At 39.1% G+C, this 20,178-nt stretch overlaps 1 long non-coding RNA gene across 1 annotated transcript in view; it reads right to left on the reverse strand.

Moving 5' to 3' along the window:
• Window positions 1–8,060: 8,060 nt before the first annotated feature.
• Window positions 8,061–20,178, reverse strand: part of LOC120918981 — a 29,254-nt gene continuing 17,136 nt past the window's right edge. The window contains exon 2 of the long non-coding RNA XR_005744491.1: window positions 8,061–8,190. This is a non-coding gene — a long non-coding RNA (uncharacterized LOC120918981). The remainder of the gene's footprint in view (window positions 8,191–20,178) is intronic.

The following is a 20,178-nucleotide window of genomic DNA, read 5'->3' on the forward strand; positions in this document are numbered from 1 at the left end:
GACCCAGCTACACCTGACTCTTCTCTGGATTACCCTTGCCTGATCGTGTCTGCTGCTCATCCATGTTACTGACCTTGGCCTGGAATTTTTACCAAGTTTCTCCTTTCTTATCCTGTACTTCACTGCCAGCCAGTGTTAAATTTGTATTTTCGTTGACTAAATTAATACTATTTTAGTCGACTAAAATACTACTAAAACAATTCAGATGACTAAAATATGACTAAAACTAAAATGAAATTTTAGTCAAAAGACTAAAATACGACTAAAACTAAAATTGCATTTTAGTCAAAAAACTATGGCTGAAACTAAATTGTGTCTGTAGTGCATGTTCAAACCCTAACCATAAATAATAAGCATATTATTAGATTTACCCCATTAGTATTTCATGTATGACATGTTTGATGCTGTGAACAAGGCTCTTCTCCGAAACATGTTAGCAGCTACTCTGTACTTGATGATTATCGAATAAAGAATTTGAACTGATTCCAGAGCGTGGGTTCTTTCCATATATATATATATATATATATATATATATATATATATATATATATATATATATATATATATATATATATATATATATACTGTATTTATTGCTGTATAACTGTATAACACTCACTTTTTTACCCTGAAAATAGAGGGTAAACTGTGCCTGCGTGTTATACGCAGGGGGCTGTGGAAAGTTTTTTCCTGAAACTTCCCTCTTAAAGTTAGGGTGCGTGTTATACGCCTGTGCGTGTTATACGCCGATAAATACGGTACATATATATATATATATATATATATATATATATATACAGTGTGTGTGTATATATATATATATATACAGTATATAAAAAAATTGTCAGTTCTAAAGAAATAATGCATTACAATTTAACTAAACCCATTGGGCCGGATTCAGATAGAAGATACGACGGCGTATCTCCAGATACGCCATGGTATCTCTGAGTGCGGGTCGTCGTATCTATGCGCCTGATTCAAAGAATCAGTTACACATAGATTTCCCTGAGATCCGACCGGCGTAAGTGTCTTACACCGTCGTATCTTAGGCTGCATATTTACGCTGGCCGCTAGGTGGCGCTTCCGTATAGTTACGCGAGAAATATGCTAATTAGGTTTTTAAGCCGATTCAGAAACGTACGTCCCGCGGGCGAATTTTTTTACGTCGTTTTCGTTAGTATTTTTCTGGCGTAAAGTTACCCCTGCTATATGAGGTGTAGCTAATGTTAAGTATGGACGTCGTTCCTGCGCCGAGTTTTGAAAATTTTACGTCGTTTGCGTAAGTCGTTCGCGAACAGTGGTTCTTTTGAATCGTACTTGTGTACACTCGGCCCGGCAAGAAAATCTTGCCAGGAATCTCGTCAGGAAAAACATTTTTTTCCTAACGAGAATCCCGACCGTGTGTACAGGGCTTTAGTGGGCCCTGAGGACATTGTTTATGAGCACTGCCATACAGGCTCTCCTCACTTAACAACCCGGTTCCAACCGGGTCATTAAACGAATTGGCCGTTAAATGAGGACCCACAAGTAATCAATATTTTAGGCTTTCTTAACTACTGTACTGTACTGTATTGTGAAAAAAAAGGTCTAAACACAAAACTCCAGCTCAATAACGTTGTTTTAATTTCCATAAGTACAGTAAACAAAGAAAAATGTTGTACTGTACAATACAATGATGCATCGTTCGGGTGGGGAGAGTTGGTCCTAAGTCTGAGCAGTCGCTAAACAAGTAAGTCGTTAAACGAGGAGTATCTGTAATATGCATCTGTGTGCTTGATGTTTTTAAATGGCAGCTATGCCATCATTTCCAACTTTATGACTCGCCATATACCATGTTTGCTAAAACTGGGCCATGGATTTGCTACTGCAAATCTGAGGTGAATTTTAGCTGTATTTTGTGACATTGTGGCAGCAATTATCCTGGAACTCCAGGAAATACAAAGTCTCATATCTATGGCAGCAGCAAATACCCACCAGCTGATCATTTCAGCAGGAGAAACTTGTATAGTTGCCATTGCTGCTCCTGAGATAAGTCATCTCTGCTTATGTCTTCCTGCTCTTTCTTTATCCACTTTCTATTCATTTAAACATACACACAAGGATGCAATTAATGGGATTTATTTTTGTATTGCTGTCTGAATCCCTGTCGGAGATTCCCCTAAGGCCTAGTATACAATTGTGGTTGGGAGAAGGAGGTGGGGGGGGGGGTTAAATTGGCCCCGATTTCTGCCACCCCCAAACCCCCAAGCAAAAATGATCCTTTCGATTGTATGCAACCTATTCAAATGAATGAGAGAGACACACAGTCATCCCTGTACCATGTGCAGAGTTTTAGGGGTTAAAACAGGCTCTTGTCAAATGCCTTCACTGCCTGCCATATGTCCTCTGAAGAGTTATCCAATGTGAAATACTCCTCGGGCGGGGGTAAAGAGTAAATGAGGCCTTACTTTCTTATTAACAACGTCGGCTCATACAGATTGCAATTAAACCTAAAAAGGATTCAAACCTTGCTCCACTCTGGAAATATACATTTTGCCTGGGGTTACACTTAGCAAGACAAAAGCAATGTGCAAATGATAATAATACATTTCAACCATAATCATTTATCTCGCTGTCCTGACTAAAAGATAACAATTGGTTGCTATGGGTTACCAAACTTTTAGCATAACTACATTGTATAACCAAACTAAGTTTTTCTAAAAAAGCATAAAGAAAGTGCTTCCATTAGATTACAATTACCATCAGTGTTTCATAAGTCAATGTGAAAACACTGCTGTTGTTTTGATATCACATTGCTGGCATATTATTTAAATACATGTAAAAATCTGAAAGTTAAGTTGGCAGATGATCCAGTGTATTAGACTATTCTATGATACATTTGTCTGACTTGTGGATGCATTTATTTTATCTGTATTATTTATTGAATGCATCTGATGCCTGAATTATTCATAAGGAAAACAGACTATGCTGGGACCCCTGTACTGCTCCCTTGTAGCAGCTGCATGATCAGCTGCAGCTATTGTTTGCATCCTTCATTGAATACTAACCAATAACAATTGCGTGTCATAGCAACAAACTGGATACAATATGAAATTAGGTTTTGACACTAAACTACCTTTAGAAATGAAAAATATATTCAATTATCTATTCTTACCTGAAAAGTATTGCTCTCAGTCTCCTCCAAATCTCCATTTTTTTTTCTGAAAGCATAGACCCTGGAGAACAAAATGGTGGTAGATGCAATTGTTTATGTTACACAATATTTGCTATCAACTCTTTACCCCATGCATTTTTTTCAGGGAGAAATATGTTAAAATTACTTTTATTATACCCTTTTTTTTTAAATATAAAATATGGTTCTGTGTTAAGTAAATAGATACCAAACATATCAGGTCTTAAAATTGTGCATAAAATCTCAATAAACTCTAGTACCCAAAGCTGTCCAATGGCAATGCTTTAAAAGGCTTTACAGGTGATCAGTTTAACGTAATCCATGAAATCTAGCTCTAGATTTATTGGGCCAGATTCACAGAAGAAGTACGCCGGCGTATCTACTGATACACCGGCGTACTTTCAAATTTTCTGCATCGTATTTTTAGTTTGAATCCTCAAGATACGAGGGCTTCTGGCTTCGATCCGACAGGCGTACGCCTTCGGATCGTAGGCGCCCCCTGGGTGGAGTTTGCGTCGTTTTCCGCGTTGGGTATGCAAATTAGCTTTTTCCGTCAATCCACGAAGGTACGCGCGGCCGTCGCATTCTCTTACTTCGTTGCTAGTCGGCTTTTCCCGGCGTATAGTTAAAGCTGCTATTTTGGGGCGTATAGATAGACTTGCCATGTTAAAGTATGGCCGTCGTTCCCGCGTCGAATTTAAAATTTTTTTTGCATAAGTCGTCCGTGAATAGGAAAGGACGTAACTCATGTCGAAGTTCAAAAAATTACGTCGGTGCGACATCATTACGCTCAAAGCACGGCGGGAAGTTTCAAAACGGAGCATGCGCAGTTCATTTGGCGCGGGGACGCGCTTCATTTAAATGAATCACGCCCCTACCCGCCCAATTTGAAATACGCGCCGAGAAATACACTACGCCGCCATAACTTACGGCGCAAAATCTTCCTGGATTCGAAAATGCGCCAGGTAAGATACGGTGGTGTAGCGTATCTCTGATACGCTGTGCCAGGGCAATTCTCTGTGAATCTGGCCCATTGTTTTCACTCCAATTCTTGTGATCATACCTCATATGTGTGGAGCAGCAATTTATGTTTAGAGACATTTGAATGTGGGTTTGTACAAAGGGTAGGAGGGAGTGATTTATTTTAATGTTTTATTATTATTTTTATTTATTTTATACAGTATATATTGTTTACCCTTTTTTCTATTATATTATTTAAATGTATTGCTATCACAAGGGGGCTAACAAGCCCCCTTAGTGACCCCCCTTAGTGACAGCATTAGTCAGGTAACAGTTCCTCTTTAGACTCCACCATTTTTACCCTGCTCTCCTTTGCAGCTAATCATGCATGATCAAATCATAAAAAACATAATACCCAAAACTTTTCATCGTTTTTTCAACGGTTTAAAGACCTTTACAGGTCATCAGGACCAACTATGGCCCTAAAGTTACTGCTCTCGTACCTCTCATCCCAATACCTTACATGTGGGGCACAATTGATTTCACATGCACAGGCTCTCCCAAAACTGTGCTATTTTTATGGGGTGGGGTGATGGGGGTGCTTTAAAAAAATCATTATTCCTATTTATTATAAACAATTATTTTTTTATTTTTTTACTTTATTGCCATCACTTAATGAACTTTTTAGCCTTCCGTGTGATAGCATGGGCATATGACAGGTCCTCTTTATAGAGACAATAAGATTATATTAGACTCCCAATGTCTCCCTTTACTCCAATACAACTATTTCTACATCCTCTGCTATACTAGCCGAGGAATGACAACTGAGACCCCGGAATGTCTTCCAGGGTCAATAGTTGCAGGTACAAGGGAAGCAGTTTGCCATGGTCCTGAGATCCCCAGTTAAACACACTTCTTTGAGAACCCCACAAAAGTTATTGGGCATTTCTAGAGCCACCTGATCACTTCAATCGGAAAGCCCTTCACCGGCTCTTAAAGCCAATGTCAAGCTCACAGCTGTAGTAACAACTTGATTTAACCACTTGTCTACCATGACATTTATAAATGTACCTTGTAGACAAATGGTTAAAACAAAATTAAACACTTCTATCTTTTACAGCCAAGATAGCTTCCATCTTAGCCTTTGTTTGACCTGCAGTTGCCATAGTGCTGCACATGTGATCAGACTTGACACCAGCCATTTGATAGCAGACAAGCAACTGTGACTGTTATCATCCAAAACATGCCTAGACTATAACTCTTTGGGGAAATGATTAAACTGATAGGATTACTGTATTTCCATTTTGACAAGCAAATGTGGAAGAATTCATATTAAACTGGTGGGGGTAATTACAACAATCAGCTTTTTTTTTCAAATGGCTTAACAAGGCCTTGTTAGGTCTTTAAAGAAATTAGATCCTCAGGTCCCTGGAAGAGAATACAGTATATACACAGTCAAATGAAGGTACATCACTAGAGGTTGAAGGAGGCCTTATCTGCATTGTGGTATAGACTGTAATTGTTCTTTAGGTATGTGTTACTCTCAACCTATCATAGTATATGGTAAGGGTCTCCAAGCTTTCTAAACAAAGGGCCAGTTTATTGTCCTTCAGACTTTAGAGGGGTTGGATTGTGGCCAGCAGGAGTGGAAATGTTCCTGGCATCAGTGTAAACATCACCTCATTTGGTATTAGGTAGAGGGATAGTGTCACATTGTTGGTATCATTGGGAAGAATAGCTTCCGATTGTTGGTATCATTGGGAAAGAATAGTGCCTCATTGTTGGTGTCAGTGAAAGAAATGGTGCCCCTTTGTTGATGTCAGTTGACAAAATAGTGTCTCGTATTAATGGGATGAATATGCCCCAAGGCGGGATAAAGGCAAGCAGAGGGTTTGTAGACTGCAGTTTGGAGACCACTGGTATATCGCAGCTAACAGATTTTTCCGTATGACTCATCAACTTTAAGGAACCTATATGTAAGATGATATTGACTAGGGGCATAATAACTACAATGGCACACAATGTAGTTTTGCATAGCCACACAGGAGGCCAAATACTGATCATTCAGCAACAGCATTTGGTAAATTATTTTGGAGAGAAAAATACAGTTCCAGCACCTCTCTCAGCCTGCAGTGTTTTTGTTATAAAGTATTAGCCTTCATTTCCATGGACGTTTTTGGACATTTTTACAGCCACTTTTCTGAGCATTTTTTGCAGCTTAAAAACGGCTCTCCATGTTAGTCTATGGCCTCATGCCCACCATGACGTTTTTGAGCTGTAGATGGCTGAGCCGTTTTTAAGCTGCAAAAAAAAACAGGACCAGTGCGTTCTGAAGCTCCAGCGTTAGAGCTGTAAAAACGCCAGACGTTAAAAAACGCGCAAAAACGCTACCACTGCGTTTTTGAGCTCCAGCTCAAAAATAAAAAAATTAAAAAAAAAAATTAAAAAAATAAAACATGGACAGGCGTTTTTAAGCTGTAAAAAAGGCTAAAAAAGTGGCTGTAAAAACGTCCATGGAAATGAAGCCTTAGCATTGCTTAGAAAACAGGAATGCCTTTTTTTAAGAAAGGCATAAGGGAAACATTTGTCAATCTGAAGGCTACATCTAAATCAACCATTTATTTTATTGTTTTAAAATTTACAGATTGTAAAAATGTCACGTTATTTGGTCATATGCACATATGAGTCTACAAATCCAGCCACCTAATGGTCAAATGGATAAGGCAAATCTTTAAAAAAAAATACTTAGAAGAAAAAAAGAAATAATGTCTTGCTACTGTTTTGATTGTTTTTCCTTTGTAAAAAAAATGATCTACAAAAAAAGCACTTCAGGCTGGAGGGAAATTTTGCTCACTAATTGACTTAATCATATGATATTCTAAGTGAGTACTTAGTGAGAATTGCTCTTTGTCTCCCATTTTGCGATCTGCAGAGGAAAATATGTTATTATATGTCATTTTAATTATGCAATATATTTTGTTGTGCTATAGATTAAGTGAGACCACAGTAATAATTTCAGTTGCGATTTATAGATGTCTGTAACCCCTTCACTGCTGGTCCTGATGAAGTAGATTTATCTTTGAAACATGTTGACTGCAATTTGTTGCCTGTGAAATTGGACACTTACTATGAAAATGCAAATAAGATACTCATATAAAAAATATTTTTTGTGCAATTGAGAATCATTACTGATGTCAATATAACGTTTTTAAAAGTAAGGTGATCACTAAATATTTTTTTTATAAGTGTGTTCGATGTGTATTGCTTCCTGGTTGCTACTTTTAAAAGTCCCTTTGTTGTGAGGATTGAATTAATATAATTTGTTTTGGAATGGTAGCCCCCTAGGATCTACCATTGTGCCAACACTATCTTTATTCAAAAAAACTGGAGATTTGTTCATGTTCGCATATGATTAAAGTTCAATGCTGGGCATAAATGTTTTTTTATTATCTATAATTGTACTTTCTTACCTTGAAGAAATGTGGTGTTGCATGCATTAATAGTTACTTTGAACATGATATATCCATTTTTATTTTACAGCCCTTCTGGCCTGTGCCCTCTATCCTCCTTTCCACCAGTCTTGTAAATTGGGAGTTTTGCTATAGCAAACAGAAAACATTTACCTTACCACTCCCTTTAGTGGACAGAACTGGAAGTCTCAATCTCCCACCCATTACATATGTGACATCAGCCACAGCTCTTCCCCCAGCTCTGACTGTGAGTAAGCCACGTCCCCACCCTCATCTTAACCCCATCTCCACCTTCATCTCAACCGCAAGCTCCACCTGCACACCAAGGACACAACTTCCTGCATATCCCATTGCATTATGGGAAATGTAGTGCTGTTTCTCTGCATGAATGTGATGTGTGAGAGGACAGAAAGCAATCTTTCTGGCATATGGAAGTATACAAGAAAAGTAAGGCATTGTGATTTACAATTTGTCATCATTTTATTAAAGCCTGAGGAGAGCATATGTGCAAACTTAGTAGGATCCTGGAGTTGGGCTTTAAGAATTCCAAAAATCCAGCCACCTGATGGTCAAGAGGTTAAAGAATATCTGTAAAAAAACATGAAAACAAAATAAAATAATTACTACTTTTTAAATCATTTGCACCATTTTTATTGTTGTTCCTAAGTAAATTAAATCAAAATCAAATGAAAGAAAAACAAATAAAGTAAAATTACTGTCAAGCTGAATCACGACTTGGCAGTTGTAAGGAAGGAAGAGAGAATATAGAAGTAAAATATATTAGCGTCAGTGTCCTTGTAACAGTAAAAAGTACATAATGTTAAAAGCACATAGGACCATCTTAGTGCAATCATTACAACCGATCAAGGAAAGATATAAGACACATTATAAACGTAATTATACAAGTGAAGAAAAGTATTTTTTGAAAGTCAAACTAAATTCCTTTAACAAGATGGTTAATTAGATAAAAAGCATTAAAGAAATTTTGAAAGGCACTTGACACAAAATGTCTCAACAACACTTGTCATAAATGTTACCCATTGATTGATTTTATAAAATAACTTTCATATTGCATTGTAAAATTCTGGAAAAAAAAGTGAAAAAGCTCATATTTTTTAAACGAATATTCCACTCAAGACAAGGTAAAGTTAAACTTTTAAGTCATGTAAGCAAGTATTAAAAAAACATATTGGTCTGGATGCAAACATTATGATCCTTTCAAATAGGCCACATGTCTCTTTACTTGTTTTGTTACTAGCCACATTACAATTTTATTTTTAGGCAGAAAAATTGATTGGACAATACTCTACTGCTCGAGCTATAGGTTAGAACTTAAGACTTTAGAAAAGAAAACCAGGCTGCTGAGAATGGGTTAATTTGTAAATAGTAGATATTCGTCAATCACCTATTTGATCTGCAGAACCAGCCACATTACTATTTTCTTTTTAGGCAGAGATCTTATTGGAAAATACTCTACTGCTCGACCTATAGGTTAGAACGTAGGACTTTAGAAAGACTTTAATTTGTAAATAGTAGATATTCACCAATCACCTATTTGATCTGCAGAACCCAGTCTGATCTACTCTGTATTTTTTAACCACCCTCTATTAAAAAAAAACCTGCCCCCTTTTTAGTCACAAATAACAACACCATAGCACCCGATGTAGCAAGAGGACCATGAGTGTGTGGGCTACCTAATATGTTATTACCTGACAACTTTTGGGTACTTTAGGATGGAGGTCCAATGCCCTCCCCTGGTCTATTTCTCATTGGAACCAGACACTTTAGCATCATTAGTGGCAAATGGGAAATTAAAGAAAACTGGAAAATAATGTACAATTCACCTACCCATGGTGGGTACAGGCAGGGCCGATCCGCCCTATAGGCTCACTATGCAAGCCGCTTAGGGCCCTGCAAAGCTGCAAAGGGCCCCCCAAATTACTAGAGGCCCCGACTGGTGAAAAGTTATTTTCGCCCCCCTCACCCCGCTTCTCAAATTGCTGGCTGCATGGGATAAGAGATAAGAAGTCAGCACCCCCTGCTTGTAAATTTAATGTAAGATGTAATTTCTGACAGCAGAACACCCCCTCCCCCCTCTTCTCAACTTTCTTTAATGTGCCCCGCTTCTCATTTTTAATGTACCATGTCATTTTGCTTAGGGCCCCAGGGAGGTCAGGATCGGCACTGGGTACAGGTAGTTGCTACCCCCTATCCTGGTGATTGCAAAATAGTTCACTGGAATTTATGTATTAATATAGGAAGAAATTTAAAAAATAGCAATCAAGGATAAAAATTGGGAAACTACACCTACTCATTGACTTTGCCATGTCTTCATTCTGGAACTTCCAGCCACAAAATATATTAGAGTTTCCTTAGAGCTCTGTGACATAGGATTCAACACCTCTTTTATATGGTTTAATTAATTTATTGTCTTACTGGGTCACAGGAAACTTTGTAACAAACCTTGGGGTTGATTTAAAGTCAAATAGACTGTGAACTTTGCAAGTACAGTTGCTCCAGAGCTTAGTACAGTACATGAGGTAAAGCTTCACTTTACAAAGAATACCCAATCACATGCAAGGGAAAAAAATATGCATTTTTGCTTGCACATGATTGGATGATTTGATGACTTGCAGAGTGCACTTTCTTTTAGTAAATCAACCCTCATGTGTTCCTATTTTGCCAATGTCCCAGAATCTGAACATTTCCTTACTGAAAGAAATGAAAAATGGAAATGGCAAACAAACAAGTGTGTTGTGGCTAATAGCAATCCCATTTTCACTAACTGCCTTGCTGTGTGTAACTGACCTAAGAAAGTAATCCATTGTACCCCCTTATTAGTTATTGTACTAACAAGGACATATTATTGCTTCCTAATTAGGTCAATGACATAAGGAAATGTGAGGAAGCCACATGAATCTATTACACCTCATATAACTCAAAAATAGAGGGATTCTTATTTGTGATCTTCATGGCAATCAGCGAGCCCATGCATTTCTTGACTGAACTGCTACAGATCAGTAAACAGAATTTCATTCAGCTATTAAGTGGTGTACGTTTTTTGGGATTTCGCCATGACTGCATGTGAAAAACGTGGGTGTTTTGTTTTGTTTGTTTTTTACACATGGACATTTCTAATGACTGTTGTATTTCTGTTTAATGGTGGTTTCCCAATTGAGTTTGGTAGTCCATTATGAAAAGAGATATCTCAGTTTGCATCCAGGTTGTCAAAACCAGCATTGTAAATTGGCAACAAAGAATCTTTTTATTTTTTTACAACATTTAGTGATTTACTAAAACTGGAGTGTGCAAAATCTGGTGCAACTTTGCATAGAAACCGATCAGCTTCCATTTTTTTTATTTTTTTGGTCAAAGCTTAGTTGAATTGCTGAAGTTAGAAGCTGAAAGGCTACCATGCACAGCTGTGCCAGATGTTGCACTCTCCAGTTTTGGTTAACCAACCCCTTAATTTCATTTGGACATATTCATTTAGGTTCTCTAGGACAGGCTTCCCAACCACCGGGCCGTGGACCAGTGCCAGTCCATAAGCTGCGGGTGGCCAGGCCAGGCCGTGCCGCAGGCGAGCAAATCAGTACAACCTGCACTGCCACCCTCTGAGCACCAGGGAGCACTCACTCCCCTTCTACCACCACCACTCCTCTCTTCCCTCTCTGTGGTCATGAAGAAGAAGGGAAGAGAGGAGAGACGGCCAAGGACAGGAACTTGTAAAGCACTGGAGAGACCCAGGCTGCACCCCCTCCTGAGGAGACAGGCTGCAGCCAAAAAAAACATCTGGTGTCTTCATGCTTTTGCTCAGATCTTGTATTTATGGATCAGCCATGTTGGTGATTAAGTGGAAAAAGTCTGAACTCTCTCCTTGATCCTATTTTTTTTATCTAGGTGGTCATCATGGTGCCTCCCCTCCCTGCAAGCACTGTTACACTCTAGCAGACACTCATATTGTTTGCATGTAATATGTCCAGTCAAATATCTCTGCCCAGCAGACATGCTCATTGCTCTGATTTATTTCCTGGAAATATCACTCCTACCCCATGACTGTGCTCATGCTATAATGAATTGTCGGGTCCAGCAATACAGATAAAAGTCATTGAAAAAAATGGCATGGGTTCCCCCCCTCAGTCCATTACCAGGCCCTTTGGGTCTGGTATGAATATTAAGGGAAACCCCGAACCAAAATGAAAGTAGTTTTAAATGACTTTTTTTCTTTAGAAATGTCGTTTTGTGCAGGGACTGTTCTAAACAAAGAACAATGCACCACTTTACAGGCATAATATAGACTCCCCCAGGTATGAAATTTAAAGGAATATTTCACTTTTATTGTTTCACTTTAAGCATTATCAAAATCACTGCTCCCGAAAAAATATAATTTTTTAAAACTTTTTTTTGCATTGATACATGTCCCTTGGGGCAGGATCCAGGTCCCCAAACACTTTTTATGACAATAACTTGCATATAAGCCTTTACAATTAGCAATTTTGGCAGGACTCAACAATTCATTACAGCCGCAATCAGTTTTAAATTACTTTTTTTTCCTTTAGAAATGTCATTTTGTGCAGAGACTGTTCAAAACACAGGAAACATGTGCCACTTTACAGGCATACTATAGACACCCCCAGTTACGACATTTAAAGCGGATCTCCACCCTAAAGTGGAACTCCCGCTGATCGGAACCCTCCCCCCCTCCGGTGTCACATTTGACACCTTTCAGGGGGAGGGGGGTGCAGATACCTGTCTAAAGACAGGTATTTGCACCCACTTCCGGCCACACAGTCTCGGGTAAACTGTGGGCATGAGGTCACCTCCCGTTCCCCCCATTGTGTTCTGGGAACACTCGGCTCCCTGTACAGGGAGCCAATCGGCAGGCATAGCGCAACTCGCGCATGCGCCCTAGGGAACCAGGCAGTGAAGCCAGAGCGCTTCACTTCCTGGTCCCCCTTACCGAGGATGGCGGGGGGCAGCAGAGTGACGAGCGATCGCTCGTCCTCTGCTGCGGACAGCGCTGGACTCCAGGACAGGTAAGTGTCCTAATATTAAAAGTCAGCAGCTCCAGTATTTGCAGCTGCTGGCTTTTAATATTTATTTTTTCAGCGGACATCCGCTTTAAAGGAATATTTCACTTTTATTGTTTTACTTTAAGCATTATTAAAATCACTGCACCCGAAAAAACTTTTAAAACTTTTTTTTTTTTGATAGTCCCCAAACACTTTTTATGACAAGTGAACAGAGTATAAGTTCTGACCTGAATAGCAAACTCCATTGAAGTCTATGTGACCCAAACTTAAAAAATCCCCATTTTAAAGACTTATATGCAAGTTATTGCCCATAAAAAGGGTATGGGGGTCCGGGTACTGCCCTGCGGGGACATGTATCAATGCAAAATGCTTTTTAAAAAGATTATTTTTCAGGAGCAGTGATTTTAATGATGTTTACATAGTACCCCTACCCCTATCCATTCATCACAAAAGTGTAAAAATAAATAAAACAGGAGGAGTTTTTGACCATTCCTTTATTAAAAAAAAAAAAAAAACAGTGTCCCCCAATGTAAATCAATTATCAAACACAACGACGACACCACCCTTAGACCCCAAAAGAAAAGCTCCACCATCAACTAAGGCAAACCACTGAATGCCTGGCTTGCCATTTGACAGTTCTTATATAGGTAAGGGCGGGGCCACCTGGCGATGTCATCTGGTGGCACTGCCCCCTTGTGACATCACCAAAACAGTATGCAGCGGTGGGTGATGTCACAATGGGTGGTGGTGCCATCAGGTAATGTCGCCAGGTGGCTCTGCCCCTTACCTATATAAGAACTGTTAAATAGCAAACCAAACATTCCGGGTGTGCAGCGTCCTTGTGGCGCTGCATTTCCAGCTTTGTGATCAACATCCGCCAGCACATCTGGGGTTGTCTTGGTTAGCGCTTCTCATTGGGTGGCTTGGCTGCTTGTTCGGTGGCACCTCCCTTCCCCCCTTTGTGCCCCGGAATGACATTGGGGGTTGGGCTGTGGTAGTGCTCACTATATGAGCCTCTCCCCTTGTTGGGTCTCACACATAGAACTAGTCACACCATTTCCCATCATGGAACATCATGTACCATGGCATCCTTGCTCTCATTCATTTTGCAACAGGTATTCATTTATATATATTTTTTTCACTTTTCACATATCACTTGGCCTTTCCTTATTCGTTTCCCCTTTTGCTTCTATTTATTTGTCTCCTTTTTCTTGTTTTTTCCTTCTCTCCTTTATTCTGCACTTTATTCTCTCACTCCGCTCAACATTTTCCAACACATTTTTCATATCACTTTTATACAGTTTTTGTCACATTTTTTCACAGAGGTCCCCCAATTTTGGGTCACCCCATTCAGCTCACACCTGTGTCACTTCATATATTTTGACCCTCTCGGGGGGGTTGCTTGGGCTGGCTGTTGTCACCATGTTATGCCCCCTCAGCTCCCGGTTGAGACGTTCTTGGCCGGTCATTGGTTTGCATGGCCGCACCACCATTGTGCAGATGTATATGTAAGTTTGAGGTCTAAATGTATATATGGGGGGGTCTCTCATATCCTATATTTGCCCACATGCTCCCAAATTCTGTAGATCATTAAATAATGACTGTCCTTCTTATTTATAGATGATCACTACGGTTTTGCTCCTGATGAGTGGCTAAGAGGCCCCGAAATACGTAGAGCTAATAACTACCAATAAGTGTATATACTCATCAACATTTCATGGACGTTCCTTTTAACTTATTTTATCCCTTTTCATCTCCATTAAGTGACACTTCAGTAGGTCATTAATCTGCATAGGTATCAACTGTAATGTGTGTAAATATGCATCAACTACTTCATGTATTTGTAAATATATGACATTTCCTTGTTGGAATGTTAATTAATGTGCAATATTTGGTTCTAATGTAATGTAAAAAATATTGATATATAGCAAAATGCATACAATTTAAATATGAAATTATATGACAATTTAAAACAAAGGCTGTCTTTTATCCAACTTATCCATTTGCTTCCATGTGCTTCATATAAGGTCCCGCCTCTTGTCCTCCTTTTTAAATATTGAACCGGGATGGAGGAGGGGACCTGAACAGCCTCTTGAACCTCATTTAAAGTCCCAAAAAAAACTTTCTTTCTCTTCTTGTCATGAGGCCTCCATGTTGAGGGCATGTGTCCAGGTATGGTTCAGGAGGGGGGCACTCACTCCCCTCCCCCTTTCTTGTATGCTTAGATAAGGGTCTGGTATGGATTTTGGGGGAGGACTCCATGACATTTTCTTTATTTTAGCATGAGTTTCCCCTTAAAATTCACCCCCCCCCCCCGATCCATACCAGGCCCTTCATCATTCCGACCAGAATCAGATGAAGTGGTTAGAAATGATTGCTGTTGAAACCCTTCCACTTTTGGCTGCAGTGCCTGGGGGGTGGCCAGGGCCGGTACAAGGGGTGGGCGGAAGGGACGGGTGCCCTGAGCGGAGTGTGGGAGGGGGCGGGTTGTTAGCAGGCAGAAGAGTATCCCTATGCTCCATGTTGCCGCTCCAGCCTGCATCAAAAGAGAGTGGAGGACGCGCCCTTCCTGATTGCTGAACTCCTCTTTGAGGCAGCAGTCACGCCCCTTTTTGAGCTACTGTTAGTGTGGCTGGCTGAGTCACAGTAAGAGCTCCACTACAGGTGGGCGGAGCAGGAAGAGATGAGTACACTGCAGACCCCATTACTCCTTCCTGATCACCATATACAGCAGCTCTCATTGGGGAAGTAAGAAGATCTTAGATAATAGATGTCAGAGTGCATGTGAGTCCCGACCTTCTCTGCCTTCCACCTTGTACTGTACTGTACTATGCTGTGCTTTAAACATGTAACTGTAAGCTGCGCTGTAACTTTCTTGATTAGGTTAGGAATATACTGGGACTTCTGAGGTGATACATAGATGTATTCCTCATATACATTGTTTTTAATATATATATATATATATATATATATATATATATATATATATATATATATATATATATATATATATATATATAATGTGTGTGTATATGTACATATATGTACCACCACAGAAGTCCCAGTATATTCCTAACCTATAAAAAAAAATCTGAACATGAGCATCAATAAATGTGATTGCATAATGGAGCCAACTCCAGAAAAGTAAACAAAAGTCTATCCTTTCAGTGTACGTGTTTGGGGGAGGGGGGAGAAACAGAGGTATGGGCACAAAGCTTTAGGCTGGATTCACACCTATGCATGTTTTGAGCTTTTTGCATTTTGCACTACAGAACGTGTTCCATAGGAAACCATGGTAAATGGACTGTAGTGCAAATCTGCAAAATGCAAAAAGCACTACTGAAATAGAGGTTCTCTGGCCCAATTCCAGAGAATAAACCCATTCTGCCGTTGACCCAAATCATAATAGTGAAACACGCAGACCAGAGAGAGAAACAGTCTACATCCTTCACCTTTCCCAACGTTCAGCCAGAGAGAGGGGGCTGGACTTTTAATTGGTCTTTTATAAACAGAATGACATCATACACATAAGCATACTCATAGGTCAGTTCATATAAGGGTGGTTTCTTCTTGCAAGTCCATTTTTGGGCACAAACAGCCTCGTGTCATACAGGCATGAAAGTTCCTTATGAAATGTCCAGAAACAGGGTCCCATCCCCAATCTTACAGGGGTTTAGCCATATTTGGTCCTTCGATGGAAGAAGGGGGAGGAGGGATGACAGCTGTTCTTGGCATACTACACACGTTTCAAAAGTCTTTGGGCGCCATCTTTGTTTCTTCGGTGGAGGGAGTTTAGGAGTGCAGTAGAAGGGGCCAGCTGTCTTCACTTAATCATTTCCTGAAGGTTCCTTTAACTCTATAATGTCTTTTAAGGAAAGTAACAGCACTGTAGTATATTTTCACACATACATATGTAACATTTGATTAGCTCAGGAGGAAAGTTATCATAACACAAAAAAATTATTTTAGTAACTTCCATCACACTACAAATTCCATAGGTGTGAATCCAGCCATAGGCAGTGTGTCCAGGAGCCTTAAACTGCACCCATGATCTACTAAACACAGATGAAACACTTTGCAGGTTCCCGTTTAAATAAAAATAATATATGTAATATATGCACATTTTTTACTGGCAAACATGTGTGCATTTTTTTTTTATTATTATTATTATTATTATTATTATTATTATTAAAGGTGAACTTAGCCTTCAAGTATTTATACCTTAATCCTCTGCCTCTGGAATAAATGAGCATTTAACCCATGCAGTATGGGGGCCCTACTGCAAGGGTGGATATTTTTTCATGTCACTTGGGTCAGGCAGGTGGCTATATATATGTGAGTGTTTGTATGTGTGTGTGTCTGTATAAACTATAGGTGTGAAATGCCTCTTAGGCCCCTTTCACATTGAGGAGTTTTTCAGGCGGTACAGCGCTAAAAATAGCGTTGCTATCCCACCTGAAAAACTCCTTCACTGCAGACTCAATGTGAAAGCCCGAGGGCTTTCACACTGAGGCGATGCGCTGGCGGGAGACAAAAAAATCTCCTGTCAGCAGCATCTTTGGAGCGGTGAGAGGAGCGGCATGTATACCGCTCCTTCACCGCTCCTTCCCATTGAAAACAATGGGATACTGTGGCAATACCGCCCGCAATGCGCAATTAACCCTTTATCGGCCGCTAGCGGGGGTTAATACCGCACTGCTAGCGGCTGATTCCCGCGGCAATCCCGGCGGTATAGCGCCGCTATATTTAGCGGCGTTATACCGCCACCGCGGCTCCCGCCCCAGTCTGAAAGGGGCCTTAGGGGGTACTGCTGGGCACTAGGGTGTATATACTCCTGGTCTCTTCTCTGTAGTTTACCCACTCCTGACTTCTGCACATTGTATATTACATACACCTTCCCTCTGCACTCCGTATTTTATCCGCTCCTGACTGCTGCACTCTGTACATTATTTTTGCTCCTGACCCTTGCACTTTGTAATTTATCTACACCTGACCTCTGCACGCTATACATATGTATAACAATCAGGTGTGGGAAAGATGATTGGTTATGCATACAAAGAGGGGGGCGCACCTTGGAATGTTCGCCCCGGGCGGTTTATGATCTTGTTCCAGCACTGGGGGTGGCTAACATTTCCTTATTTTATTGAAAAATAAATATTTTATTGTTATCTGTAAACACATTGAAGTCATTCTCTTTAATGGAGCCATAGACCACAGAAAAACCTGAGAGGGGATCTATCTCTTTCCCACTCTGTCCAAAAATATAAAATAAAGTTTTGACTTAGGTTTGATTTTAAAGTGGACCATGATCTAGAAAAAAGTTAGAATGTATACTTACCTTGGCTTTTGCCTGTGGTGTCATGGCGAGGATGATAATATGATTCTTTTGGTGAGAAACTGAGAATGAGGAGAATTCCAGATATCATGAGAAAATCTTGTATTTCATGAGATTTCGGGGTACTGATTGTTCCCCAAGAATCTTGCCCAAGGAATAGAGATTTCCCTCCTGCAATGCGGAGCACGTTGATTAGGAAAAAAAAAAATTCTGCCACATGGGCACGTTTTTTGTACTACTATGATACAGCGAGATATAAAGGAAAGGGGGCCCTGACATAATCAGCTCCTCTTTTTCAAGGTCTGCTATTATCTGTTTTGCATATAGTAGCAGGGTGAGATTCTTCCACAGCAATGTGAGATCCTGATGTACACCTACAGGATTCATTTATCTACAGTCATTTAAGCTATAGTTACAATCTGTGAAGCAGCAGTTACCTTCTCAAATCCACAACTGTCAATTCCCTTATCCTTCTTACCAAGCAAATGACATGAAAAAAAAAAAAATTCCCTTCTCAGACTCCATTCATACACTGCTATAACTGACAAAAAAGAACATTGTTTAATACGAAAAGCAAGCAAAATTAGATAACTTCCAGATGTATAAATAAGCAGATATAAAGAGATATATATATAATGGATAGATAGATAGATAGATAGATAGATAGATAGATAGATAGATAGATAGATAGATAGATAGATAGATAGATAGATAGATAGGTAGATAGATAGATAGATAGATAGATAGATAGATAGATAGATAGATAGATAGATAGATAGATAGATAGATAGAATATAGACAATAGATAGATGAATAGATAGATAGATAGACAGATAGATAGATAGATAGATAGATAGATAGATATAATTTGAAGATCAATAGATAGATAGATAGATAGATAGATAGATAGATAGATAGATAGATAGATAGATAGATAGATAGATAGATAGATAGATAGATAGATTATAGAAAATATACAGATAGATAGATAGATAGATAGATAGATAGATAGATAGATAGATAGATAGATAGATAGATAGATAGATAGATAGATAGATTTGAATACAGAAGATAGGCTGGGCATACATTATACAATTTTCTTCTACAACTTTCCTTTAGATTTACCAAAACCATATAATAATAGGTCAAACCTAAACACGTTCAAAGAACATGAACAAGAACATTGTATAATGTATGGCCAGAGATAGTTAGATAGATAGAATAGCTAGATAGATTGATAGAATAGATAGATAGATAGATAGATAGATAGATAGATAGATAGATAGATAGATAGATAGATAGATAGATAGATAGATAGATAGATAGATAGATACAATTGAATATAGAAAATATACAGATAGATAAAATTGAATACAGAAGAGAGATAGATAGAATTGAATATAGAAAATATAATAGATAGAATTGAATATGGAAGAAAGATAGATAGATAGATAGATAGATAGATAGATAGATAGATAGATAGAATTGAATATAGAAAATATACAGATACAATTGAATAAAGAAGATAGATTTTGAGAAAGAAAGAAAGAAAGAAAGAAAGAAAGAAAGAAAGAAAGAAAGAAAGAAAGAAAGAAAGAAAGAAAGAAAGAGAAAGAAAGTTATAGAGAAAGACGACATGAGAAGAATGAAAGGCAGAGATATGAGGAAAGATGAAAAGATGACTGTATTTAAAGGCAGTTCTTGAGAAACCTAGAAAACACCCGATGAATACATATGGATAATTGCGCCGTTGTGAAATGGTCCTGCTCTTAACACCTCTCCTACTAAATGTGCCTGCAGAGATGATACCTTGTGAAGGATTAAAGTGTGTGGGTATGGCCCCTGAAGGTGGATTCTAATTGAAATATCTATGTTTGTTGTCGCTGCCCCCTGCTTGTCTGATATGTGAACACAGCATGGCTGCTTCACTTCATGTCAAGATCGTTAGGACGGCTGAGCGTTTGCAGCAAGGAAAACACTGTTGAAGATCCAAACCTCCATTTTACCTCCTATTTCTTGCAAAAACAGAGAGAAAAAGCCTCCTGTTTCCAAGCTCTGTGCACACAGTGTAATAATAAGAGGATTTAGAGTTAGATTGCTTTCAAGTCATTTAAACCACTGCAAGCAGTCAGTTATCCATGCGTAGATAGGTTAACAAACCGTTTTCTTATCACAGGGCATAAAGAACAGCAATTGCATTATCTTATT

The sequence above is a fragment of the Rana temporaria genome, chromosome 1 (genome assembly GCF_905171775.1).
Source record: "Rana temporaria chromosome 1, aRanTem1.1, whole genome shotgun sequence".
NCBI classification, from domain to species: domain Eukaryota; kingdom Metazoa; phylum Chordata; class Amphibia; order Anura; family Ranidae; genus Rana; species Rana temporaria.